The following is a 27,911-nucleotide window of genomic DNA, read 5'->3' on the forward strand; positions in this document are numbered from 1 at the left end:
TGCCCTTGAGCATCAGGCTGGCGGGAGCCATTAAGATGCATCATCAGGCTCAGCAAGAAAGCAGAAGGGACCTCACTGTTGATGAAGAGCTACAGAGAAGGTCAAGAGTATGAGTGAGTCTGCTAAACCGGGAAGTCTCAGCGACCCCGGCAATTGGGATCTAAGAGGATGTGAGGTGGCCGTGCCTAACAAGCGCTCTGTGACCACCGTGTGCGCTCACCTCCGTGTCCTCACTGGACTGCAGGGCTCTTGGAGGCAGAGACCTCACCTTTTTTGTTTGTTTGTTTAATTTACCCCAAGACATAGCCTAGTCTAGGACCTGGAACATAAGAAGCATGTAATAAATACTTAATGAGAAATATTAATAACCAATCTCCCAAGTGACATATCCATTCCACTGAGTAGGGTGTGCCAGCAAAATCAGAGCTTCCTACTGTGTGGGCTGGAGACCTCTAGTGGTGTCTGCACCTCACTGAGAGAAGTCAGAATCAGGAGGAGGACAGACTGGAAAGGACCAAGCACTAGGACACAGGTGAAGGCCCTAGGCAGTGCTGTGACAGAGTAATGATCTAAAGAAGATTAAAAATAAGCATAAAACAAGCCCAAATAAGAAGGTGAAACACAGTTTATATGATTGTGATACATTATGAAGAACGCAATTTTTTTAATCTTTATTGTTGAAAGTATTACATATGTCCCCTTTAATTGTTTCTTAATATTAATAGTTTTATTATAAAGTACAGCAAATCTAGTTCATAAGTCTCTCATAACACCACACACAGTTTAAATGTCTTTAAACATAAATGACTAGTATTCCAAAATATATTGTTACTTGAGAGGCTATAAAAGAACAAAGTAAACGATTTTGAAAGAAAAAGAAAATCACCCCTTTATAAATTCTAAGCATGGAAGCTAGGATGGAAACAGTCCTTCTATATTAAATTCACTGTCTTTTTCTCAAAGACAGTCAACAACTTGGGTCATCTGCCAGTCATCTGTGATCTCAGAGAAACTACAGACCCCATTTTGATAGAATGTTGGTTATGCTGAAGAGATACCATTCTCAAAATTATACTCAAGAGCCTCACACTTAAAGGGCATGTCTCCCAGGAAGAGAATCTGACTGGATTCATACCACAATTCAAGGTCTAACTAGTTGGGCCAACTTGAGCAAGTTACTTCACCTCTCTGCATCTGTTCCCTCCTTTATAAAATAGAAGTGACTGTGAATGGTGCCAAATGGGTGCTGGAAATATCAGGGAGAACACTTAGTAAAGTACATGATTGTCTAACCACTATGCTGTACATCTGACACTAATACCAAATACTACTAAATATAAACTGTATTTTGAAAAATAAAATTTTTAAAAATAAAGTAGAAATTATAACAGTTTCTCAAAGCTATGAAAAAAATAGATACATTACACATTCAAAGAACCTAGAGTAGAGTCATCTGCCTAGTAAGGAATCAAGTATTTGTCAATTATTACAATTAATGAGCTCCAATGATAGAATGACCTGTGTAAGCCAACAAAGATTTGACATCTTTTTTTTTTTAATATATTTTATTGATTTTTTTACAGAGAGGAAGGGAGAGAGATAGAGAGCCAGAAACATCAATGAGAGAGAAACACTGACCAGCCGCCTCCTACACACCCCCTACCGGGGATGTGCCCACAACCAACGTACATGCCCTTGACTGGAATCGAACCCGGGACCCTTCAGTCCGCAGACCAACACTCCACCACTGAGCCAAACCGATTTCGGCAGATTTGACATCTTTAACAAGAGCAGCAGCCAAGCATTTTTTAAAATATATTTGTATTTACTTCAGAAAGGAGGGGAAGAGAGAGAGATAGAAACATCAATGATGAGAGAGAATCACTGATCAGCTGCCTCCTGCACACATCCTACTGGAGATCAAGCCTGACACTGAGGCATGTGCCCTGACCAGGAACTGTGACCTCCTGGTTCATAGGTTAATGCTCAACCACTGAGCCACACCAGCCTGGCAAGCATATTTTTTTCATACAATTCAATTTATTTACTTTTACAACTTAATCCAAAGGCTTAACTTGTAGGTATTACAGCTTTATTAATTTAAATCAAGACATCACAAGTTCTAGCATCAAACATATTTATTTTAAAAAGAGCTTTCATGACTCTACAATACTCTTTTAAAATACAACATTTTTTTCTTGGTGCATTAACTGAAAAATAATTATATTTAATTGATATTATAAATATTTAAAATGCCCTTTTAAAAAGTAGTTGCCTTTTTATAGATGAGATCTTTAATCACAAATCCTATTCATCTAAGAAATGAAAGACATACTTTTTTCTTTTTAAAAGCAGTTATAATTTCACAAAGACTCAAGAATAGCTGTGAGCAGGCTTCTAGGTATGGACCAAATATACCTTAAAAAAACTTAGGGGGAGATTTTATCTTATATATAAAGCTCTTTAAAAGTCTATGATGCTTATGAAACTTGCTTGACCAACTTCATAGTGGAAATGGGAGCGTTTAGATTAAACATGACAATAATGGGAGTTGAAACATCTGAACAAAAGAAAATTGTGCTTTATTACATGTATCAAAGAGGAACCCTCATATGGGAGTTTGGGGGTGAGGAGACAAGCCAACCATGCCACTAGCTACTAGATCTTCTAGATTGCTCAACAATATTATTCACAGCATCAAGTCCATTCTATAGAAAGTAAAAAATAAATGTAGCTTCTAAAAACAGATCAACATCAGGAATACCAGCAGCAAAATCTTGGAAAAGTGACTCAGGGGCAGAGGTCCCCTCCTTTGGTTTGGAACTCTACAGTCACTGCTTCGACCAATATTTTCCTATTAACTCCACTCGCAGTTAGTCCACCGGGAGATGATGATTTGAATTTGAGTGGGGACTTGCACCCAAAAATGCACTCACAATCTATTCATCTAGTTTCCTCTAGAGCCACTCTCACCAACCATACAGTGGAACCTAGACATTTGCAAAGTTCACATGTTGAGGAGAAAAAATTACAAAGAAAACTTAGAAAAAGAAGCATTTTGGCTCTCCTTTTTCTATTCAGCTTATCTGTATATAATGGTCATAGTAACTACTTACTGAGCTCTCAGTAAAGCACATCTGTAGGTAATAAACACATACCTATACTCCTTGTTCAGCAAGATATGAGACAGGGCATAATGTGAAAAATAGAGTGCTACACAAAGCTACCAAACAATCATGCCATAACATGACATATGACAGGAAACATGATCGGAAGACCTCTGGAGGGCTGTATTCTGTATCCCTCAAATAGACATGGGAGCATGGTCTTCAGTAGTGGCTTTGGGCCTAGGTATAATTCCCATTGATGCCCCTTTAATGGCGCCCCATATTTCACCTTCACATTCTCCTTCATCTAGCCAACTTGGAAGATGGGGGGTGGGGGAAAATAAACAGAGAAAATATACCTAAGAATGAATTTCAGCGGAAGAAAGGGCAGCTGGACAAAGGCTTTGCTTTTTCAGAAAGGAGCTGTGAGTTCAAATCTTATAGGAAATAGAAATTCATAGGGGGGGGAGGGGGGGACCTGATATTGTTGAAAAAATATTTAATAATTTATCTATCAATATAATACAATACATAGTATTATAGGCAATGGTCATGAACATAACAGGGCCATCTGATTTTTACTTCTCTCTTTCTAGATCTTCAAAGAACTCTAAGTCACATTCAAATGTTGGAAATGGCTTCATAATCATTGGCTTAACACTTGGAGTATTTATTATAGAGGTGTATTGTTTTTGATGAGACAAACAAGCAAAATGGTCTTTTTCCAGCAATAAAGTAGAACTGGCCCTGGAATGTGTTTGATTGAATTTGTCCAGCCCCAAAGGGAGTCTCAAGGGCGTGGAGCAGAATCATGAACCTCATCCTCCAGAACAAGTCAGGAAGAACTTAGAGGAAACAATGAATCTAACCAGGGGCCAATCGTTACCCTATAAAAATGGCATTCCTTTTCAATATTATGAATAATGTTAAGTGGAAAAACTTCAAGAAAATATTCTAGAGATATGTTTCTTATGTAGATATTCATAAGTATATGGAGAAGACCACTATAAAACAGAATTTTACTTCTTTCCCATATGTAATCATATAAGTCCATGTTTAAAATTCTAAGGCTTAATAACCATTTACAAAGTATGGACTGTATCTAGATTCTAACTTTTTAAAAAATCTATAATTATATGACCCCAAAGAATTATTAACAATCAACCCCACTATTAATTTTAATTATTGCTACTGTTGGGTATGATAACGGCACAGTGGACATGTGGGAAAGTGTCATATTTTTTAAATATACATATTAAAGTATGTGGGGATGAAATGAGATTTGTTTTAAAATAGTTCAGCTAAAAAATAATAATAAATGAGGCTAAATGTGGCAACAGCTTGGTAAATGACTGAATCTGGGCAATGGATTTATAGAAGTTCACATATTATCGGGTCTAGTAATAATTAATGTCGTTTTCAACATTCATTTAAAATCTTGCTTGGTGTTGACTTGTATTGACATAACCTTCAAACACGTGGTATCTACAGAACGTGTGAAGTGCAATTAACAAGTTTTGCTTGAAAAAGTTTGTGTTTGGTTTGGTTTTTGTTGCAAAACTAGGGCTAAGAAGATGGCGGATGAAGAGCATATTCGGCACTGCATGCTTTATGAGTTCCAATTAGGAAGAAAAGCAAGTGAGGCTGCAAAAAACATCTGTAGTGCTCTTGGTCAAGATGCAGTTAGCGCCAGAAAATGCCAGCGTTGGTTTGAGAAATTTCGCGAGGGAAATTTTTCGTTAGATGACAAGAGTGGTCGAGGCCGTGTGTTCAATTTTGATCAAGAAGCTCTTCAAGCTCTTTTGGTGCAAAATCCTCAAATTACCCAACAAGAGCTTGCGACAACTTTAAATTGTTCACAAAAAACAATTTCCAATCAATTGCGTGCACTTGGCAAAGTCCAAAAGTTTGGAAAATGGGTTCCTCATGAGTTGACCGACAACAACCGTAATCAAAGAGTCACAATTTGCAGTTCGCTCCTCTCTCGTCAAAACCGTTTGCCGTTTTTAGAGCAAATTGTTACCGGAGATGAAGAATGGGTGCTGTATGTTAATTTGAAAAGGCAGCCTCAATGGTTGGACAAAAATGAGGCTCCGCAGCCCACACCAAAACCTGACTTGCATGCGAAAAAAGTGATGTTGTGTGTTTGGTGGAATTTTAAAGGAATTCTTCATTATGAACTTTTACCATCTAACCAAACCATTACAAGTGCAGTGTATAGTGCCCAATTGGAAAGGTTAGCCCAAGCTTTAAGAGAAAAAGAACCCGCGCTGATTAATCGGAAGGGCGTAATTCTTCACCACGATAACGCACGACCGCATACTGCAAGAATCACTGCTGAAAAACTGCGCCAGTTGGAATGGGAAGTTCTCCCTCAACCTGCATATTCTCCTGATATTGCCCCTTCCGATTACCATTTGTTTCGTTCTTTGCAAAACTTTCTTCTTGGAAAAAAATTTAATAATGAAGAATGCCTCAAAAATGCATTGACCGAATTTTTTGCATCAAAATCACAAGAATTTTACAACAGAGGGATTAAAATGCTTCCTGAGCGTTGGGCACAAGTAGTAGAAAACAACGGCAACTATATTGTTGATTAAATTTTGTTGTATTGTTTAAATAAATTCGATTTTAAAAAGTATTAGAAAACGACATTAATTATTACTAGACCTAATATATTTCCATAGTTTTATATATGTTTGATATTTTTCCTAATTTTTAAAACATAAGCATTCTATTGTTCAGAAACACTCCAAATTCTGTGGGCAAGTAGGGGAAAAAAAAACATCTTTTGATATTTAAAAAAAAAAAAAACACAACAACGAAGTACAAAAATCATGAAGTTGTCATTTTTAGATCTATTTTATACAGCTACTCAGAATCCCATCTAATTTAAGAAGCATTTTAAATGAAGACCCTACTAAAATTGTCTACCTAGTATTGACTCGAAATGCTTTTTCCACAACAAAATGCATGTGCCCAAAGATGTGTGAAAACAGGCTTGCCTCTCCCAGAAAGCAGCCTTTTCCCTGCTACAAATCTTCAAAACTCATGGCACACTCTTCTATCTCAAGACTTTTTAAAATGATTTCCCTCCTTTAGGGAAAACTATATCATGAGGAAAGAGCTCAGCAAATACTGCAAACAATGCATAGGTTAAATGCAGAGTCCTTTCCTCCAGCCCAAAGGACTAACAGGAGAAAAGGAACATTTTCCAAACCATGTTAGAACCTTATTCCAGCTAACCCTGTGCTCTGCTCTCTTTTTCCTCCCAGGATACGTCATTTAGCTGTCTGCCAAAACACCTCTAGCCCATTCTACCCGATCATATTCCAAAGCTGCAGCTTCGCCTGGATCCACTTGTCAGTGACAAGCTGCTCGAGAGCACCTAGCAAGCCAAGTGCGATCATCTGCTCCGTCCCCGTTCCCTTTCAGGCACACTGCTGTCCATCAGAGGAGTAATTAATGGGCTTTTTGTGTATGAGAGCGTCATCCCGTCAGTGTGCTGTCTGGTGTGAATAGCTCACATCAGCTCTTCATTCATGCCAACTACACTCACTGTCCGGAGATGTGATAAAGCTGTACTTCCTTTTGGATTTTTCCCTCCCTATTCAAAAACAGTGTAGCAGAGCGGTGTGTTACAGAAGCAGAAGGAGGACAGAAGAAATCCCTTCAGTCTCTACAGAAAGAAGCTAATGGACTGAAAAGTTGGGGAAAACAAGGAAATGCTTCTGTCCAGGTAATTTCTTAAGCAACTTGATTCTGGAGTGTGTATCATCCTGAAATATGGACGGAACTTTTCCAGAAGGCAGAACGTCTATAGAAAGAACCAGGATTGCTCATTGCTGAGACACTCAATGAATTTTTAATAAGTTCTGAACACTCAGATTGTCCGTGGTCAGATCAACTGCTGCCATCTGATAAAGGCAAAACACACCGTCTACTTCTCTAGCCCTATCCGAATGGAATCTTCATCTGTTGCATGCTGCCCTGACTAAAGCTACAGGATTACCAGGAATACAGATACAGGCACTGCAAGAAATCAAACACAGTGGCAAAAGAAAACACGAAAGGCACGTAGAGAAGGCATCTCAGGTATCGAAGCTTACAATTTCCAGCCAGAGTTTGGAATCACTGAGCTTCAAACGAACCACGACCAGGTAAGATTTAATTTTATAACACTAAATTATATGTTGACTGTGAAACCAAACCTGCTGATGCTGTGAATGAGCCGGGAGATTTCAATTTTACGCAATCCTTATGCAAACTCAAGCCTTCTGGGGGGAAGTCTTATTTTCACTTATGCTACATGAAATAATCATTCCTAACTATAATAATACAACAGCCAAGTAATCCCCATTCAATTTTTACTGGCTTGGTCCCATCTTTGTCTTTGTTTTTAAAATCCCAATTCTGTGTTATTTAATGGCTCGAAAAAATGCATGGAGAGAGCCCTGAATGGGGCACAAGAGCCATTCACAGATGCTATTAACTGAACATATTCAAATGAAATTTGTTTCTGAAGACACTTGGTAAAACAGGAAAAAATTAATGCGTGTTTTATATTATTTCTATTAGTGCAAAAGGACAAAGCTCAATGACTGATTTTTGTCATAACAAAAATAGAGCAGACTGTGCTGTCACTCTCATTCACGCTAAAGAAAAACGATCTCTAGTGAACTGGGTATAACCCTTCAATGGAATGGGCTGAGTTTACCTTGAAGGTCCTAGGCATTTTTATATAAGAGACTAAATAAGGACATTTTTTAATATAACAATAGAACAAAAAGATGTTTGGTATTTTAACAGTTTTAACTCAGATCAATGGTCCAAACTGTAAAATGCAAAGAACTACTGAAGCCATCAAAGAATTTTAAAGGGTACAGTGCCTTTTAGAAATTCCCTAGAAATCACCCCATAAGGAGACTTCTAGACACACACACACATACACATACACACACACACACACACACACACACACACTCACACACACAGGATTGTCAGAATTTTAATTCCCTACATAGATTTTTTTAGCCAAAATTCAACCTTATTAGTTTTTTTATAACTTCAATAGGAAAAGTTCGAAGGCCAATCTTTTCATAAAGAAATTCTATAACGAACAATATATTCCTATTATCTTAAAAGACGGGAGATAGGGGAAACAAAAGCAACTCACACCTAACTATGGAGATCTGACAATATAAGGAAATTTATCAGAAGTAATTTTCAGTACTTTTCTAAAAAACCGTAAAATTTGAAACTATTCTCTTCTATTTCACGGAATTCTTTCTTTTCAAATTTTAATAGAGAGAATTACATGATCCATCACTCTTTTCAAGGCAATCTATAAATAACCTTAAATATCATAAGTCTTTTGCATCTGAATTCATTATAGAATTCAATTTCCAGGACCAAAATAAAACAACAATTTAAATATAAGCAGTGACACTGTAATGTACCAATTTGTTGCAAAGAAAAATGTTTATTAAGAAATTTAAATATAGTTACTTTGTATTACCAGCTCTAACTAAAAGTAAAGTATTACTTTTTGCCTACATTGAGATTTACCTGAATCCTTAATTCTTTTCATCTTTTCCTCATTATGATCTATTTTGTAAACTGATACTATGCCTTGAAAGTCTGTATATTATGTATTTGGTAAGTAAAAATATTAATATTTCAACTAATTGAATAATTTAATTAACTTTAGCAAAAAAAATATGAAACTAACATTATGTTCAACAATTTGTTTCCAATGAACAGAATTGAAGGGGGTATAAAATTATATTTCTGAAGTCTTCTGGATTTTATGCCTTCATTGTAACATTCAGAGATTCATATCCCACCAGTTTGGGGACTTTGCTTCTATGACTTATCTCCTAATGACAATCAATGGGCAAACTGATACAATTCCTCTCCCCTTTCATTCTGATCAGCAACAATCTCAATGAGTCATTTTCTTCCCATCTAAATCAAGGTTTTTCTCTATCATAATCCATTCTGAATAATGATCATTGAAGTTTAAAAATAGCTTTTAAAACACTATAGTAATGTGGATTAACCTACATTTTCCTCTTCATTTTAGTGAAAAAATAAAAAATATTAGCTAATTTTATCAATTAATTAAATTTCATCAATTAGCTAACTTTTATCAATTATGTATTAAAAAGCTGAAAATTGCTTAGTATCCCATGGGTACAAATGGACAAGGAATTTTATGCTAGTACCTGAAGATTTGATTTATGGAAGTTTTGCCCTTGTGTTGATAGATTTAACAAATTTTTAAAAAATGTTGAAGGTTCTTGGGAAGTAGTCAATGGCTGCCTAATGTATTTTATGCATGCTATGTAAAAATATATTATAAAAATAATAGGATTGTGTGTTATTGGATGCTTCATAGAAATGGAACAAATATTTTGTCCTTGCAATGATATTTATCACCATATCCTCATCTTCTGCACATTTTAAAACATCTGAAAGCTATAAACTTTTTATTTAACCCATGAGGAGATGAAAGTAGGTATTCAGGTCAAAATGAGTACTTCCATTTAGTGTCTCTGTTGACCTTGTATGTTAACTTTGTCTGAAATATCAAGCAACATAGTTTTGTTTATAAAATTAAGAGCTATACCTAGAATTCATGTTTAAGTGTTAACGTTTTATTTAATGGTACTGACACTGCATGTTTACTGGCATCTGCAATACTATAACTTTCAAATTTTCCTTAAAATTTTTGAAAGGCCTTCTTTGACATTCCAGTATAATGGAAAAGTTTTCCAAGCTTAATTCAACCGGATATTTCAACTAGCTGGCATGTTTGATGCTTATTATGGCCACTTTTCTTCATGAATCAACCAGCTTTGAATAGGATGATAGTTCATCATGGGGATTCAGCTCCTCTCCAGAGTCTCCTGCTGAGAGAGAATAGTCTTTGATGTGTGACATCACCATCAGTAGCTGGGGAAGTGGCTGTGATATCAAACAGATGATTATATCCTTTCAGTGTGAACTAGCTGTGAGACATGTGAGCACTATCATTTCAAGGCGTATCACAGAGGCACTACAGAGGCGCAGTTTAGAGAAAGACCCTTCCATTGCAGTTGATGCTTTCACAGCATCAACTATTAAAAATAAAAAGTACCATTTCACAGTTTTCTTCATTAATAATTTTCAAAAGGCAGTAAACATTACATTAATAATATTCACAGGTGATGGTAAAATGGGAGTGAGGAAAATACCAGCAACTAACCAGACAATAATGGAAGTGGAACTTAGAGAACTGAGGAATTAGGAGCAAAATTTCACCCGAGTTCCAATAGTAATACTGATGCTACTCAGGAAACTGAGAAGATCATTCACACATTCAAAATGAAAAATAATCTCTCGGAATGAGAGACTCCTAAAGAAAGATAATGAGGTGATCCCATGACATAGATTAATTAATCTGTGGCAGGCACATATTATAAAATGGGGGTGGGAAGAAGAAAATATGAATTCATAAAAGAGGAAAAATCTCTTTAATAAGCCAACCTACTGTGTTCTACAAAAGTCTTTAAAAATTTGCAAAAATAATAAAAACAATTTGGGAGTAAGAGCTCAACAAAGGAGACAAAACAAGAGCTGCTGTGTACCATCTCTCCTTTTTTTTTATCATCTTTTATGCAGCTCTAGCTGCAAAGGACAGAGAACAACCAATACTCCACACAGAGCACAGGTACAGTTTATCCTTTGATTAGCTGCAACAGTCTCAGTTCAAAACAACAGTCACTTGTGTCTTAGCTCCTAGACTCAGACAATAGAGATGATGTATGAGAAAAGAATAACAATTCTATGAATAACTACAAGCCAACCTGAGGTCTTGTTCTCTATAGTTACAAGTTTGCTTGAACAAAGGTGTGTGACAGAATTCTTAAAGCATTCTTCCAGTCTTATGTCCTGGTTAATTACTACCACTATTATTCAACAGTTGTTTGAACATCTTACCAAGCTACATTTTTCATATGATATTAGAGGTGTTAGTGAAATAACTCAAGAATGCAGATCAATCAAAAAACATTACCACTTTAATAGACCCATAGTTTGAGGTCACACTGTCAGATGTATACATGGGCTTCCTCTTTACTGGTTATTATATGAATGTATAATATGCTCTTTGGATAGTGAAGATCAAAAACAGTTTCCAGTTCAGTTGTCTCCATATCTTCAGTTGTTTACAGAATTTTCTTGGTGCAATAATCTAAATATGCCAGGGCAGGGGATGAGGTGCATCATCTAAAATCTATCAGGCTTAGAACCTAATCTAAGGATTGAATATTAGATGATGCTACTCTAACATTTAATCCTTCATCAGCTGCATGTCTTCTTTCATGTGCTGCAAGAACATAGTCCTCTACACGCAGCAATTTCTGGGTAACCTGTAGTAATACAGAAGTTTTTCATGCCTATAAACTTCCACAGCATTTGGATCGCACCTCTTTTATGGCATCTTGTTGTACTGCATTGGAAACCTATTTATACATTCATCCTGCCTACCTAACTCTGCATCCTCATGGGTGAGGGCCTCAAGAATGAGGATCACATCTCATTAACTTGTCTATTCCCAAGGAAGCACAGGACTAGTTAATCAATAGATGTGCAAAATGAATTTGGAAATGTATTCTAATACATTCTCAAGGGCAATCTCATCAAACAAGCGGAAGAATACAATCCTAAAATATACCTGATCTTCTGCTCATTAGTAATTAACAAATAGGACAAGTACAGAACAGTCCCCAAGTGTGGAACTTTCTGGGGCAATTAAACTAGACGATTGGCTATAATGAGATCAGGTCTGTGAAGTATGCTATTTACTACTAGAGGCCCTTCCTTCCCCCGGGTACCAGCATGGCTTCCCTCTGGCACCAGGACCGGGACTTCCCTCGAAGGCAGCCCCGGCTTCATCTGGAAGGTGGTCCAAAAGGACGTCCGGTCTAATTAGCATATTCCGCTTTTATTATTATAGCTGAAGTGTACAAATACAGTCATCAAATATATCTCCTATTTGCTGTATTAGCCATATGGAAATCACATTTGCCATAACATTGTGATCTAGAACTTCATCAATTGTCCAAAAGGATCTAAATTGGCCCTGCTATTAGAGAAGTGATTACAGGAGAATTTGCATAAGCATTTTGCAAAAGAAACTGAAGTGATACCACAATCAGCTTCCTACTCAAAGATGAGAGTGGCGAAGGGGCAGACTTAAAATCTTACTATTGTTCTATGTATGCTCTCTCCCTCCCTGAGTGAAGAAGGAATCTATGCAAGTACCCAAGCCCAATCTCCTTTCTGAGTTTCAGAGCCAACGTATCCAATTTACTATGAAATCTATGCCAACAATGGTGATCTCTTTCACAGCAGGGATAAGGACTAAAGCTTATTCTACACCTTATCCTCTCTGGTAGAAATTAAGGTAGGAAGAGCGATGAAGAAGGCCAGCATTCACTCTAGAATTCATCAGCATGTGTGTCGGGATGGAGTCCTCTAGCCTCTAGAGATGCTCAGGCACGCGGGTGATGTGTACATTAAGTCCCCACAGAAATCTGGGGGTTGATGTTGGTGTGCACAACTCAACATTTTTGACCTTTGATATCCCATCATTTTCAGTAGTATTGCATTCTTTCAAACAAGATCTTAGGTAAACCATCGAGATATACTAGTATAACGCATACAAAAGCAGATCTAGTGTGGCTGGGTTGAAATGGAAAGCTTAGGACCCTGCTAGCTAGAAGAGACCTTACACATCCCATCTCTCCTTGCTCTCCCCTCCCCTTCCTGGACTGGCTCCTAAGGTGTATGTGCTGTAATTGTTGTGCCATCTAGAAGATCCACAAAGGTATTTTGCATTTTAACATATGAATTTGATTCACTACAGACACCACCAAATACTCCAACATTCCTGGAGTGAGGTATGTGACGCAATAGTTTTTGCTAGCCTAGGGGGCACAGGTGGCAACAGCGCTGCTGAGACATGCAGAATACGACTCAATTAGTCTGTTGTCTCAACAATGATCAAGCAACCAGGACCTACAATTCACATAAATCACAAGTAGGTAAACAAGGACTAAACATCTATAAAGTGGGCTAAATTTTCACAGAAGTTACTAAAATTAACAAAATCTCAGAAAATTACATCATTTGCAATTAAGAAGGCATGGAAATGAAACCGAGAATTTGTCATAATAAGAGATTTTAGTATAAAAAAATCAATGGAATTTAACTGTTGGAAATACCATGAAGCCCCCTTTATAATATGTTTTCAACTGTAACACAGTGCCAAACATTTTCGTTTCCTTGAGTTGATTCCAGGTTTGTGGGCTCTGTAATTTACTTGACTTTGAGAGTGAGATAGAGCTTACGTATTTAAACTACAAACTATATATATCTATATATCTAGCAGGATATATTGAAGAAAAGCAACCTTTTTTTTTTCAAGAGGAAATATCATTTTCCACCCAAAAAAAAACATGTTTCAAATATGTTTTTGAAACATATCCTATCTAATAAAAGAGTAATATGCAAATTGACCATCATTCCAACACACAAGATTCCTGCCCCCATGTGGACACAAGATGGCCAAAGCAAGATTGACAGCAGGGGAGGGCAGTTGAGAGGGACCAAGCCTGCAAGGGAGGGCAATTGGGGGCAATCAGGCTTGCAAGAGAGAATAATTAGGGGTGACCAGGCTGGCAGAGGAGAGCAGTTGGGGGAAACCAGGCCTGCAGGGGAGGGCAGTTGGAGGGATCAGGCCTGCAGGGGAGGACAGTTGGAGGGATCAGACCTGCAGGATAGGCATTTGGGAGTGACCAGGCCAGCAGGGAAGGACAGTTGGGGGTGACCAGGCCTGCTGGGAGGGCAGTTGGGGGTGACCAGGCCTGCAGGGGAGGGCTGTTGGAGGTTACCAGGCCTGCAGGGTAGGCAGTTGGGGGCAACCAGGCCTGCTGGGGAAGACAGTTAAGGGCAACCAGCCTGGAAGGGGAGGGCAATTAGGGGCAATCGAGCCATCAGAGGAGCAGTTAGGCGTCTACCAGGCTGGCAGGGGAGTGGCTAAGGGGTGATCAGGCTGGCAGGCAGAAGCAGTTAGGGGCAATCAGGCAGGCAGACAGGCAAACAGTTGGGAGCTAGCAGTGTTGGATTGTGAGAAGGATGTCTGACTACCCGTTTAGGCCCGATCTCACCAGGATGGGGCCTAAACAGGCAGTCAGACATCCCTTGAGGGGTCCCAGATTGGAGAGCATACAGGATGGCTGAGGGACACTCCCCATGCACGACTTTTGTGCACCGGGACTCTATATATATATAAAAGTTAAATGAATGACTATACGTCCATCCGACCGGCCGGTACATACGATGCGTACTGGCAATTTAGAAATAAACATTGACTCACACATGTGCAATACATATACAGCTCTTGGCACCAATTGTACACGTTTTAATTTTATAATACTATATTATATATACTATTTTGACATGTAATTTTTGCAGTAACATAATTACCACACAAATCTTTCTTCTAATTAATTTCCTTTCTTTTAAAATATATTTTATTGATTTTTTTACAGAGAGGAAGGGAGAGGGATAGAAAGCTAGAAACATCGCCAGCACCGGTTTGGCTCAGTGGATAGAGCGTCAGCCTGTGGACTGAAAGGTCCCGGGTTCGATTCCGCTCAGGGGCATGTACCTTGGTTGCGGGCACGTCCCCAGTAGGGAGTGTGAAGGAGGCAGCTGGTTGATGATTCTCTCTCATTGACGTTTCTAGCTCTCAGTCCCTCTCTCTTCCTCTCTGTGAAAAATCAATAAAATATATTAAAAAAAAGAAAGAAAGAAAGAAAGAAAGAAAGAAAGAAAGAAAGAAAGAAAGAAAGAAAAGAAAAGAAAGCTAGAAACATCGATGAGAGAGAGACATCGACCAGCTGCCTCCTGCACACCCCCTACTGGGGATGTGCCCGCAGCTAATGCACATGCCCTTGACTGGAATCGAACCTGGGGCCCTTCAGTCCACAGACCGACGCTCAATCCACTGAACCAAGCCGGTTTCGGCATTAATTTCCTTTCAGTGTGCACAAATCCATGCACCAGGCCACTAGTTATGTCATAAATGTATTATGTAACATTTTATTATGACTATGTAAAAAATTAATGATTTCCATCTACTGATCATCTCCAGCACTATTTCCTATATACTAAGGAAGTTTCATAACTGTTATTCCAAAATCTCAAATAATTCCTATTTTGAACCTAATCTTCCAAATGAGCAATCTCTTTTTCTCCCTAAAAGGCTTTAAAGTCTTTTAAAATATATTCTTGAGAATCTATAATATTTATTTTTAAATATTTTACTATCAATTATTTCAACTCGTGTACTTACCTCTCAGCTTTAACAAATATCAAGTTTTGCCATTTTTGCATCAGATTTTTTTCATGGTCCTCCATAAATAGGTCTGGGAAGAAAAACTCTAGCAGGCAATATTTGAGATAAGTGTGTTAGAGCTAGGTATAACTTATACATCTTTATTAAGGTTTCTAAGTATCAGGAAAAGGACCTTCGTAATCATAATATACAATTATCTTCAATACAAATACTTTAAATCAGTGTTTTTCAACCTTTTTTGGGCAAAGGCACACTTGTTTCATGAAAAAAATCACGAGGCACACCACCATTAGAAAATGTTAAAAAATTTAACTCTGTGCCTACATTGACTATATATAAAGTAATTCTCTTGAATAGGAATCAAATAAACACAAAGAAAGTATTTTATAATTACTTTATTATGAAATATTAAGTAAACAAAATAGTGAAAAATTATAAAATTCTTGTCTTGTCTGCACCTACGGCACACCAGGAACAGCGGTTGAAAAACGCTGCTTTAAATAAATGTAAATACCAAGACAAAAGACAAAGGTTTTTTTAATTGATTTTAGTGAAAGGGAGAATTTGTTGTTCCATTTATTTATTCATTCAGTAGTTGCTTCTTTTTAAAAAAAAAAAAAAAAATTTTAAGTATGTTTTTATTGGTTGTAGAGAGAAAGGAAGGGAGAAGGAGAGATAGAAAATCAATCAGCTGCCTTCTGCAGCCCCCATACCCACCCTGAAGATCAAGCCCACAACCTGACTGGGAATTGAACCAGAGGCCACTTGGTGCATAGATTGACATTCAAACACTGAGTCACCCGGCTACATCATTGGTTGCTTCTTGTATGTGCCCTGACTGGTGATCAAACTCGCAACCTTGATAAATCAGGATGACACTCTAACCAACTGAGCTGCTGGATATGGCTGAAACAAAGATTTAAAAAAAAAATGTATTGGCCCTGACTCGGTGGCTCAGTTGGTTGGAGCGTCTTCCCATACACCAAAAGACTGCGGGTTCGAATTCCAGTCAGGGCACATTCCTAGGCTGCAGGTTCAATCACCAGTAAGGGCACATGGGGGCCACAACCAATCTATGTTTCCCTCTTCCCTTCCTCTCCTTTCCCCTCCTTTCCCCTCCTTCCTCATCATTCCCCTCCCTTCCCTTCTCTCTCTCTTTCTTTCTTTCTCTCTCTCTCTCACTAAAAATCAATTTTAAAAAAACATATCCTCAGGTGAGAATTAAAAAAAAAAAAAAAAACAGAAAACCATTCATTGTACTTTTCTTTCTCAGATGCCCAGAAGAACTTTTGAAACAATGTCCTTGGCAACAGAATCATAGGCTAGTTTCTTTAATCTTTCCCCTGAGTCAGCTTCCTGTGACACAGTGACATCTGGATAGAAGGAAAGTAATCAATACTACAGGATCCCTTGGGTAGGAAATCAACTCTCAACAATGATTTCTTACGTAGAAAAGAAATACGTGAACTTGTGGTCACAAAGGCACAAGCTAGTTGTAGCAAGTTAATAACTTACTTTAAAACAATGTGTTCCTGGAATATAGGAATAAGACAGATCAAAAACAGACAACAGTTAGGACCTTTTGGCTTATATAGTACCTCAAGTTTCTTTCGTACTCTCTATGAATATTTATGAAAAAAATATTAACATATTTAGGAGTATCTATACACTTGAAAATATTCCGAATTTTTAACTCAGAACAAAAAGAAATTATCTCTACTTCCTTTCTACATACCAATCTGATAATAGTTTATCCAAAGAAATCTACTCAAATTCCTCTCCCAAATAAAAACTGGAATTCAGTGGAATGTATATTTCTATGATTTAGAAACCACACTATTTGTGAACCTATAGAAAAGATACTTAGCTGAGCAATTCATCTCCAACAAATATCTATGTGGCCTTAGGTTAAACCCCAACTTATATGAGTCTGTTTCCCCATCTGAAAAGTGAAAAGATATGGACCAAATAATATGTTCTGTTTCTGGATGTATATTCTATGATGCTCCTTGAAGAATGAGGGAAAAGACACCAAAAATTCAAGATACACTAATATCACTCAACTGAAAGAACATAGTTTCGCACCCTAGGGCAGTGGTCGGCAAACTCATTAGTCAACAGAGCCAAATATCAACAGTACAACAATTGAAATTTCTTTTGAGAGCCAAATTTTTTAAACTAATGCCACTTCTTCAAAATAGACTCGCCCAGGCCATGGTATTTTGTGGAAGAGCCACACTCAAGGGGCCAAAAAGCTGCATGTGGCTCGTGAGCCACAGTTTACCCACCACGGCCCTAGGGAATCTAAAAGGCACATGCAGAGAAGCAATAGAGACCTTACGTGCTCAGGGAAAAAGCAACTTATATGTGACTGATGTTTTTCTTAAGTCAACTGCTGGTTATTGAATAGCAGGAGCAACGCAAGAGGCTGAAAACTGGTATTGGAAGAAACCCTCCAGGTGAACACTAACTTGTCCCAGCTGTGAATTCATTGTGCAATGAGAGTTTTTAATTATCTGTTCTCTGGTTTCAAAGCAAGAAACAAGTCACTTTTTCACTCTGACTTTGAGTTTTCAAGTTAAAAAAAAAAAAAAAAAAAAAAAAAAAAAAAAAGCCTAAAGGTAACACAAGAGAAGACTTCGAATAGTCTAGTTGAATTAGTGCTATTTTATTAAATGATCCCACTGCAAACTAGTATGGTTCATAGCAACCAGGCAGCGTGGTGATTAGGTACAAGAAAATCAAATATGTAGCGCTGAAAACACATTATTTTAAAGTTCCATCAGGAACAGCAAATTCTCATTTAGGAATTACACGGTATAGCTGACAGACATGCATACTCCTACACACACCAGTTTAATAATATCTTTGTTAGCGGCATACCTTTCAAATACTCAACTACCAGTGCACTGGGAGTGTCTTCACTTGATAAGAGCTCACCAAGCAGCCTACTCTGAAATGACTTCATTTTACCTGTTGCTTTACTTACATAAGGGTGTCCTAATACACACAGTCCCACTCATGAACACTCCAAATGGACTTCCTCTCAAGCAACACTCCCTCCCATTTCCCTAGTTGTGTGTGGCCTGCTGGCCATGTACAGCATGAGCATAAAGTATGGATATTAAACATACATGCTTGGGTTTCCTAGGAGACGCTGCCCAAGAGCAGGCAAAGCATAAATGAGTGCATAAGAGCCTCAGGTACTAAAATAGGTAGTCAGGCACCTAATGGGTAAGAAAAGCAGTGCCACAGAGGGAAAAAGAGGTGGAGGTCTGAAGATAAATGTGCCCCACAACATGGTCCACTTATCATTATCATCTATACACAGAGAGAGCCCCCAAATTACTTCCTGCTCTAAGGATAGGTATAGGCAAATACCTTAGCTAATTCCCAAATCCCACTTAAATAGCATGCAAATTAAAGCATTACTAACTTGCAATACCATTCTGATTTCCAAATATAAGGGAGAAAATATAACTTTTATATAGTTACAACTAGCCTATGCTAAAAATGATATCACTCAAGCCTCCAATCAAAACTAAAAAAAAAAAAAAAAAAAAAAAGATTAGCTTGGGATTCAGAAACTTTGCAAATAAGTACTCTGTCACTTTAAAAGAGAGATCATCAACACTAACTGGTTTGGCTCAGTAGATACAGCATCAGCCTGCAGGTTCGATTCTAGTCAAGGGCATATGCCCAGGTTGCGGGCTCGATCCCCAGGAGGGGGCATGCAGGAGGCAGTCAATCAATGATTCTCTCTCATCACTGATGTTTCTCTCTCTCTCTCTGTCTCCCTCTCTCTCTCTCTCCCTCTCCCTCTCCCTTCTTCTCTGAAACCAATAGAAATATTTTTTTAAAAAAATAAGATGTACAGTTTAAAAAAAGAATCTTAGAATATGAAAAATATTAACAAGTGATGCCTTAATGAATTTCATTTGCACATACACATGATACATAGTTTAACACATAATTATCTTTTTGCCTAGTTAATAATTATAAGCAGCAAAGAAAAACTCATTTTTCATATTAGAGCACCTGAGTAACTTTATTAATAATACAAGTCAGAGGACTGAAATAAGTCCATATTTTGTTTTCCATATTTTTCAGTATAAATGAAACAAGTAGCAAGTAAGAAGAGTAATGTTCCCCTAGTCATGATCCCTCAGCCCAGCCTGTGCCCTCTTGCAGTCCAGGATGTCCAACTGCCAGCTTAGGTGGAGAGCGGGCCTAAGCCAGCAGGTGGACATCCCCCAAGGGGTCCCGAGAGGCCCCCTCCACCACATATATAGGATGGATATACACTGAATGGCCAGATTATTATGCATTCAGAGATCATAATAGGCACTCGTGTATATATAAACAGAGATGAGCAAAGGTAGATTTATAGTTGTTCCTTCTATTATTATTTATTCATTTGTATTATTATTTATTTTCCTTCCAACAACTATAAACCTACTTCTGCCAATTCCTGCATATATAGTTTAACCTGGTAACCACAAATGCTGAGATGAAAGTAAGCATTCTGTAACTAATTAATGAGGAAGAAATTAAAATCAATTATTGATATTTTACCTTGTTTCACAGATGTGCCCTCATTACCCCCTTCAGTTAACATAAATGATTCCACTCTTTTAAGAAATTGACAGAAGAGTCAATAACACTTGAACAGCACTGTTTATAATATAGATAGCTCTGCAATAAAGCTTAAACAAAAAGGTCAATTATTTAATAATCACAATTTGACTTTTTCTTTTAAATAACTGTTTTTCAATTACAGTTGACATACAATATTATATTAATTTCAGGTATACAACCCCATGACTAGACATTCATATATCTTATGAAGTGATCACCTAATAAATTTTGTACCCATCTGACACCATACATAGTTATTACACTGTTATTGACTGTATTCTCTATACAGTACTTTACATCCCCATGACTATTCTGAAACTACCAATTTGTACTTTTTAATCCCTTCATCTTTTTACACACATCCCCCAAATGCCCTTCCCATCAGGCAAGCATCAGTCCACTCTCTGTGTCTATGAGTCTGTTTCTGTTCTGTTTGTTCATTTATTTTGCTTTTTAGATTCCACATACAAGTGAAATCATCTGGCATTTGTCTTTCTGATTTTCTTCACTCAGCACAATGCCCTCTCGGTCCATCCATATCATTGCAGATGACAAGATTTCATTCTTATTAACGGCTGAGTCACATTTCGTTGGCTCTCTACCCATTCATCTACAATTTGAACTTTTATCTGAGGCAATCCTCTGACTCAGTCTGAGAGAACTGGTTCCCCTGAGCCTTTAAAGAGAACCCGGGCAGCCGAAACCGGTTTGGCTCAGTGGTAGAGCGTCGGTCTGCAGACTGAAGGGTCCCAGGTTCGATTCCGGTCAGGGGCATGTACACTGGTTGCAGGGCACATCCCCGGTAGGGGGTGTGCAGGAGGAAGCTAGTTGATGTTTCTCTCATTGACGTTTCTGCTCTCTATCTCTCTCCCTTCCTCTCTGTAAAAAAACAATAAAATATATATATAAGAGAGAACCGCCGAAACTGGTTTGGCTCAGTGGTAGAGCATCAGTCTGTGGACTGAAGGGTCCCGATTCCAGTCAAGGGCATGTACCTTGGTTGTGGGCACATCCCCAGTAGGGGGTGTGCAAGAGGCAGCTGGTCGCTCTCATCGACGTTTCTAGCTCTCTCTCTCTCTCTCCTTTCCTCTCTGTAAAAATCAATAAAAATATATATATTAAAAAAAAAAGAGAGAGAGAGAGAGAACCCGGGTATTTGCACAGCCTCAGGCTACTTACTATTTACAGTCATTGTTTTAACATATGCTCATAAATTCCTTCATACTCTCCCTTAGATAAAGCTTAATGCCCATCCTCCTGAGTGTGAATAGCAATTAGTCACTCATCAAATAAACAGATAATAGGAAGTGATTTTACAATGGAGAAACCTGACAGACACCATCGTAACCAAGTGATCAAAGTTAACATTATTAGTAATGTCGTGTTGGTGTTATGTGTTCACTAATAAGATCCAACAAGGGAGGCACATCATGTCAGTGGTATTCTCCCCTAAAGTCCACAGCCTTAGTCCATGAGAAAACATCAGAAAAACCCAAGTAGAGGGACATTCTACAAAATACCTAACCAGTATTGTTCAACAGTGACAGGTTCAGAACAGGCTGAGAAACTACCACAAATTAGAGTAGACTAAGGAGATAAATAAATACTAACACAGTGTCCTGATTTGGAACAGGAAAAGGATATCACCCTAGGTCAGTGGTGGGCAAACTCATTAGTCAACAGAGCCAAATATCAACAGTACAATGATAGAAATTTCTTTTGAGAGCCACATTTTTTCAACTTAAACTTCTTCTAACACCACTTCTTCAAAAAAGACTCACCCAGGCTGTGTCAAGAGCCGCATGTGGCTCTCAAGCCGCAGTTTGCCAACCGTGGTCCTAGGTGAAGGGGATAAGGGAATTCTTTGTATCTTTGCAACTCTTCAGAAAAAAAACATAAAAAACTAAAATTAAAAAAATAATTGGGCCACAGTGCCACTCAGTTAAATGGGTCCACGTTCAAGATATTCTGCAACTCCACAGCTTTCCTCACTTGTTGAAACTGAAAACGGTGACTGAAAAAATGGCTACTCACGGAGCAAAATCTATCATCAAATCAAGTATTATTTTAGTAACTAATTTGCTATGAGACAAAATTTAAAGGAATTGGTCAAATTGAATGAAATCTGGATACCTGTGGAGATAATAATAAAATTCAATATATTAAACTTTAACAGAAGCATTAAGAAAATCAAAGGAAATAAATGAAGATAAAGATAAAAAGCAGAAGCTCTCCATGCAAACCTCTCATGAGTATAAAAGGTCTTTCTGATGACTCATAAAAGAATTATGTAAAAATAGACCCATTTATATAAAAGACTTCCCAACTGATGCAACCCTTAGTGACATAAAAGAAAGATTAAAAGATAAGGGTCAAAAACAAAATCTTCAAATGAGTAAAACATTACACAAAGCATTTAAGGAATGGATATTTTCAATGTCTGATATACTAAAAATGCTAAAGTTTACAAAAACACCTGTCCAAAAGCATAAAGCCATGTGCCTTCAAATACTATTCAAGTAAGACTACTTTGCAAAAAAAAAAAAAGCATGAAGCAAAATAAAATGTAAACTAAATTAAGAGCTAAACAAGAAGAAAAACAGAAGTACAATAGATGCTGAAATGAAAACTCTAGAAGAGAGGATATTTACTGAAATTGTGGGTGATAAATCAAACCTCAAGAGTAGATCCACATTTCCTTTTCTCAAATTGTGGGGAAGTAAAATTAAATGGACTTTACAGGAGGAGATGTGACTTTGGATGCTGGGGCACACTCTGCAATATATAGATCTTATAACATAGAAACCCACACCTGAAACCTACATGTTCATATTGACCAATGTCACTGCAATCAATTTAATAGATAAATACTAATGAAAAGGATAGACTTTATCAGAGAAACAAAAGAGGGAATAATCCTATTTTTTAAAAAAAAAGCTGAAGAAGTACTAGAGAACTACGACGCCAATAACGGTGACCTACAATTCAGGAACAAAGGAGAGATATGGGACGCCCAGGGAGAGGTAGAAAAGCGGAACTGAAAAAAATCACAGAGGATCAACAAGAATCCCTAAACAAATGGAAATCAAAAGGTCACAGATGAAAAGGAAAAGAAATTAAAGCTGCCACGGCTGGGTCTATTAAAGGAAAAGTATAGTTTCAGGGCAAGAGAGTGAAAGCTGATAACCATGATGACCCTGATGAAAACCGTGCCGCCGGACCAGCAAAAACAGAGAAGAACCTGCCTCAGAACAACAGAACACATAGAACGGTGCAGACACCAGTAGTTGAGTGAACAAATTTCTACGTATTCACCTGCTTGCATCTCAGGAGGTCTGAAAGAGAAAAGCCAATTGGGCCGGCCCACTTCAAGGTCTAGTTGTAAGAAAGGAAAGATTGTTTTTGTGTTTTAACCTAGACAGGTTAAAGATTCCTTAAATGCTTTGGTTGTTGTTATCCAAATAAAGAATTTTTTTCATGTCTAGTTCTGTCTGTGTTATTTCAAATGCCTCAAATGTCAAAGGAAGATTCTTCCATTAAATTGCCTTTGTAATATGAGGCTCTATTAGTAAAACTAATAAAATGCCATTTAAAAAGAGGAAAAAGAAATGAACTGAATTGATGAGGACAATACCACTATCCTGCTGCTTCACGGGAAGAAAAAGTCCAGAATTTAATTTAAAAGTACAGGCTGCTAGACTGCTATGTTTTCTTTTCCCGTCCAGGCTAATTGCTGGCAAAAGGACACAAAAGTCATTATATTCAAATCTCCCAAAATTAACTTTTCATAAAATTACACTGAAGAAGATACATAAATGAAAATATGCATAGACAACTCTGCTGACCAAACTGTAGTCTGTTTCATTTTTATTTGTGCCACTTAAAAACAGCTTATAGACTTGCACATAGTTTTTTTTTTTTTTACATGATCATCTTCACTATTGCTCCAATGCATTTTGCTCATGCAGTAAACATTTTTTAACTCTAGTTATCTGTGACATCTTGAAAGAAAGAAACAAAGCATATGGCATTAATTCAATGACTCATCATTTGGGGGGAAAAAGTAGGGGGGTGGATTGCTTAAAGATCTAACATTTTATGCCTGAATGTGAAATGAGAGTATGATACCATCCTCAAAGCTTGTTAAAGGTAACACAGAATTGAAAGAATACTGTTCAAAAAGAAAGGCTGAAGGCATCATTATATTCCAGAGACTCACAGAAAGAGTCCTAAAAAAAACAATGAAGACTCCTAACCCTACCAGGAAAGGCATGATTTCAAACTAGCCCCCTTCCTACATCCTCCACTTAGAAGCAGGAGCTCCCCCTGCCATGGCCAGAAACGCAGACAGAGCAGGCGCCTGCATGCTGCCTGCACGAGCTGAAGGGTGCTGCAAGGACTATCTCACCAAAAACACTTCCCACGGTCTGTGGTGGCAACTAAAATTCTATCATTTTTAGATTTTTTTTTTTGTCCTTGTATATAGAGAGATACCTAAAAAAAAAAAAAAAAAAAAAAATAGGTAATATATACACAATGTAAAGAATTATTAAACAAACAAAAGTAACCATCATCCAGGTCAGAACTAGAATACTGCCAACATCACAGAAGTCTCCCCCACCCCCTGGCCACCTGCTCTATGCCCTCCCCGGTCACTACCCCTCCTCTCCACTAGGTGACCACAATCCTGATTCTGTACTAATCACTTCCTTGATTTTCATCTTACCATTGAAATAGGCATCTCTAAATAGCACAGTTTACTTTTCTCTAAGTTTGAACTTATATATAAAATAGAATCCTACCGAGGAATTGGGGGGGGGGGTGTCTTTTACTTCACTTTAGGTTAGTCTGCTCATCTATATACCTATTCCACCGTTCATGGGCATTTGAGTTGCTTCCATAGTGGCTCTTCTGAAACACTGCTATGAACATTGGTGCACATGTATAGAACTCCTCTATACTGGATCTTCTACTTTACTGTAAAATGGCAAACTGTTTTTCCAAAGTGAATATACCAACATACATATACTCTAACAGTGTGTGCAACAGAAATTTACTCTTTAAATGTATAAATGGTCTGCAAAAATTCATTGTTACAATGGAAATCCTACTGGGAGAAAACAACAGGTTAAACTAGATGTGCTCTCAGCAAAAGGTCTGCCTTCAAAAACAACATTTGAGAATTGCAGAGAGGTGTGTGTCTGGCACAGCTAATTCTAGAATGAAAAATAAAATGTAAAGAACAGTTCAAAGCGCAGAGTCCTTGTCTGAGAAACCAAGTCTGAATTACACATTTGCCACATGGCAGACACTGAGAATGAGGAGAAAAATAGAGATCCTCTCGCGGTAAACTGCTCTCCATGAATCTCCTTCAGAGTTCCGGGAGCCAGGGGTGGTAACACCTCTGCTGTTACCCGCCCTCCCCAGACTGTACTATCTCTGTGCTTCCCCTACAACCTAACCACATCTTTGTAAATATGGGGTGGGGAACCTTATTTCTGCCACGGGTCATTTGGATATTTATAACATTATTTGCTTAATATAATTCACTTAATATGAATTTATGTGCAAAACTGAGCACTTCCAACAGTTTCAGCCATATCAAATAATAGCAACCCCCTTCTTCTAGCTGTTTATGCCAAAAACTTGGTGTCATACCTACGCATAGTTTTATTTTATTCTCCATAGTCACAAGACCTATATGCAATTTCCTCTAGATTCAGAACCCAACCATGTTTCACCACCTCCACTGCTACCACCCTGGCCACAGCCAACATCACTGTCTGCATTGTTGCAATAGCCCAACTGGTCTACCTGCTCCCTCCCTCACCGGTCTTCAGGTTACTCCACCACAGCAGCCAGAGTGATCCTGTTAAAATATGAATTAGCTATACGACTCTTCTCTTCAAAACCCTCCAGTGGCTGCTCATCTCAGAGACTCAAAGCCTTTGAACTTGCTACTCCTTTTGCCTGAAACACTTCCCATTGAGCCTCAATACCTGCTCCCTCACCTTCCTCAAGTCTTTATTCAAAATGCCACCTTCTCAAAAAGACCTTCTCTGTTCACCCTTTCTAAAACTGTAACAGCCCCTCTCCACTTCATTTCTATCCTGAGCAATTATCACCATTTAAGATCTGCCATGTTTCCCTAAAAATAAGACATCCCCTGAAAATAAGATCTAGCACAACTTTGGGAGAAAAAATTAATATAAGACACTGTCTTATTTTCAGGGAAACAGGGTATCTACTCTTCTTTTCTTTTCCTTACTGAGTCTGTCTTGAACGTTAACTCTGTGTCACAGGTGTTTTTGTCTGTTCTGTGCACTGCTGTTTACTTGGCTTTTAAAACAGTACCTGGAAATAGTGGGGCCTCAAATAATTGTTAAACAGACCACAACTAGATACCATTCAACCAGCTGGCCACAGTGAAAAATTCTACAGTGCTACATATTGGCAAAGACAATGGACTCTAGGAATTGTAGCTTGTCTCAGCATTGGAGAGCAATTTGGCGATACCTAGAAAGTTTGTGATGTGCACATCTAACAAACCAGCGATATGTTTTCCTGGGTTGTTATGCTGACTTACACAAACAAGGGCAGATTCATGCCAAGAAGTATGGTCAGGCTGTCTGGAGGATATTCTTAATATTTTATGACCACAAAATGAAGTCCACTTCTCAAAAGTAGACCAATACAGTCCACTCTAACATATATGAAGACAGCAGGACAGCTATTCCCAGGCTAATGGTATGTGACAAGAAAATAATAAATCAGTAGCAGAGGAAGGAAGAAATATAAGCACATATTAAAAGATGTGACAATTGTGATCTCCCAAAAACCAATCACAGATAAGCAAGCCACTTAAGAAATCAGTAAGCAAAAAGACTACAAATATATATATACACATATTTTTACATATATATATGTACTTAAACCATGCCAGGTTTAAGTTTAAAAAAATGCTAAAATAAATAACCAAAACCATAAGCCAATGTGCATAACTGCTGCCTTAGACTAGAATTCTGAATCACCTTCAAACATTTATGCAGGGTTTTTTTTCAATTACCGTTGACATTAAAAACTATGGAATGCTTCACAAATTTTCATGTCATCCTTGCCCAGAGGCCGTGCTAATCTCTGTATCGTTCCAATTTTGGTACATGTGCTGCCCAAGAGAACAGTCTGCAGTATCTTTAGCGCCAGATACTGTCGTGACAATGACTGCACAATTGATTCCATTAAATCCACAGGTAGCCCACATGTTAATTTTATTGCACTGCCTCAATTTTCCCGGAAATTTTTAAGCAGAACAACTGATAAAAATTGAAGCTAACCAGCACGCATTTCACATTTCTCCAACCTTGAATAAAAGTGCTTTTAGACCCATAATTGGCCAAAATGCAGATAACAAGAGAAAAATACTCATCTGAGTGGCAAAAAAGATGAGTCACCAGGCCCTGAACAGTCATTGAGTGGATGCCATCAGCAAACCTCTACATAAGGTGGTTACACTGTGTGCCCCTTACAAATAATGACACCAGACTGAGCCGCTCCTCTGATTCACAATAATACTCGCTCCATTTACCTCTTTCTTTCCAACTAATACGCTGGGAGAGAACTCATCACTTTATAACTCTCAGTCTGGTTCAGGCACTCAAAATATACAGGCAGACCGGAAATAAAGGCAGAGCTCTTAAGTTGGGAGCAGGGAATTCAAAACAAACTGAAAATATTATTTTCATATTATCTCACTGCTT

The 27,911-nt window shown here is 37.9% G+C and overlaps 2 protein-coding genes across 2 annotated transcripts in view; one reads left to right on the forward strand and one right to left on the reverse strand.

Annotated features, from left to right (window-relative positions):
- Positions 1–27,911, reverse strand: part of AVEN (apoptosis and caspase activation inhibitor) — a 144,551-nt gene that overhangs the window by 75,741 nt on the left and 40,899 nt on the right. The gene's annotated exons all lie outside the window — the stretch shown is intronic.
- The window catches only part of CHRM5 (cholinergic receptor muscarinic 5), a 74,015-nt gene continuing 52,693 nt past the window's right edge, over positions 6,590–27,911 (forward strand). The window contains exon 1 of the mRNA XM_084861854.1: positions 6,590–7,267. The gene's annotated coding sequence lies outside the window, so the exon portion shown is untranslated. The remainder of the gene's footprint in view (positions 7,268–27,911) is intronic.

This window comes from Pipistrellus hanaki (assembly GCF_964339955.1).
Source record: "Pipistrellus hanaki genome assembly, chromosome: 1".
Classification (NCBI taxonomy): Eukaryota; Metazoa; Chordata; class Mammalia; order Chiroptera; family Vespertilionidae; genus Pipistrellus; species Pipistrellus hanaki.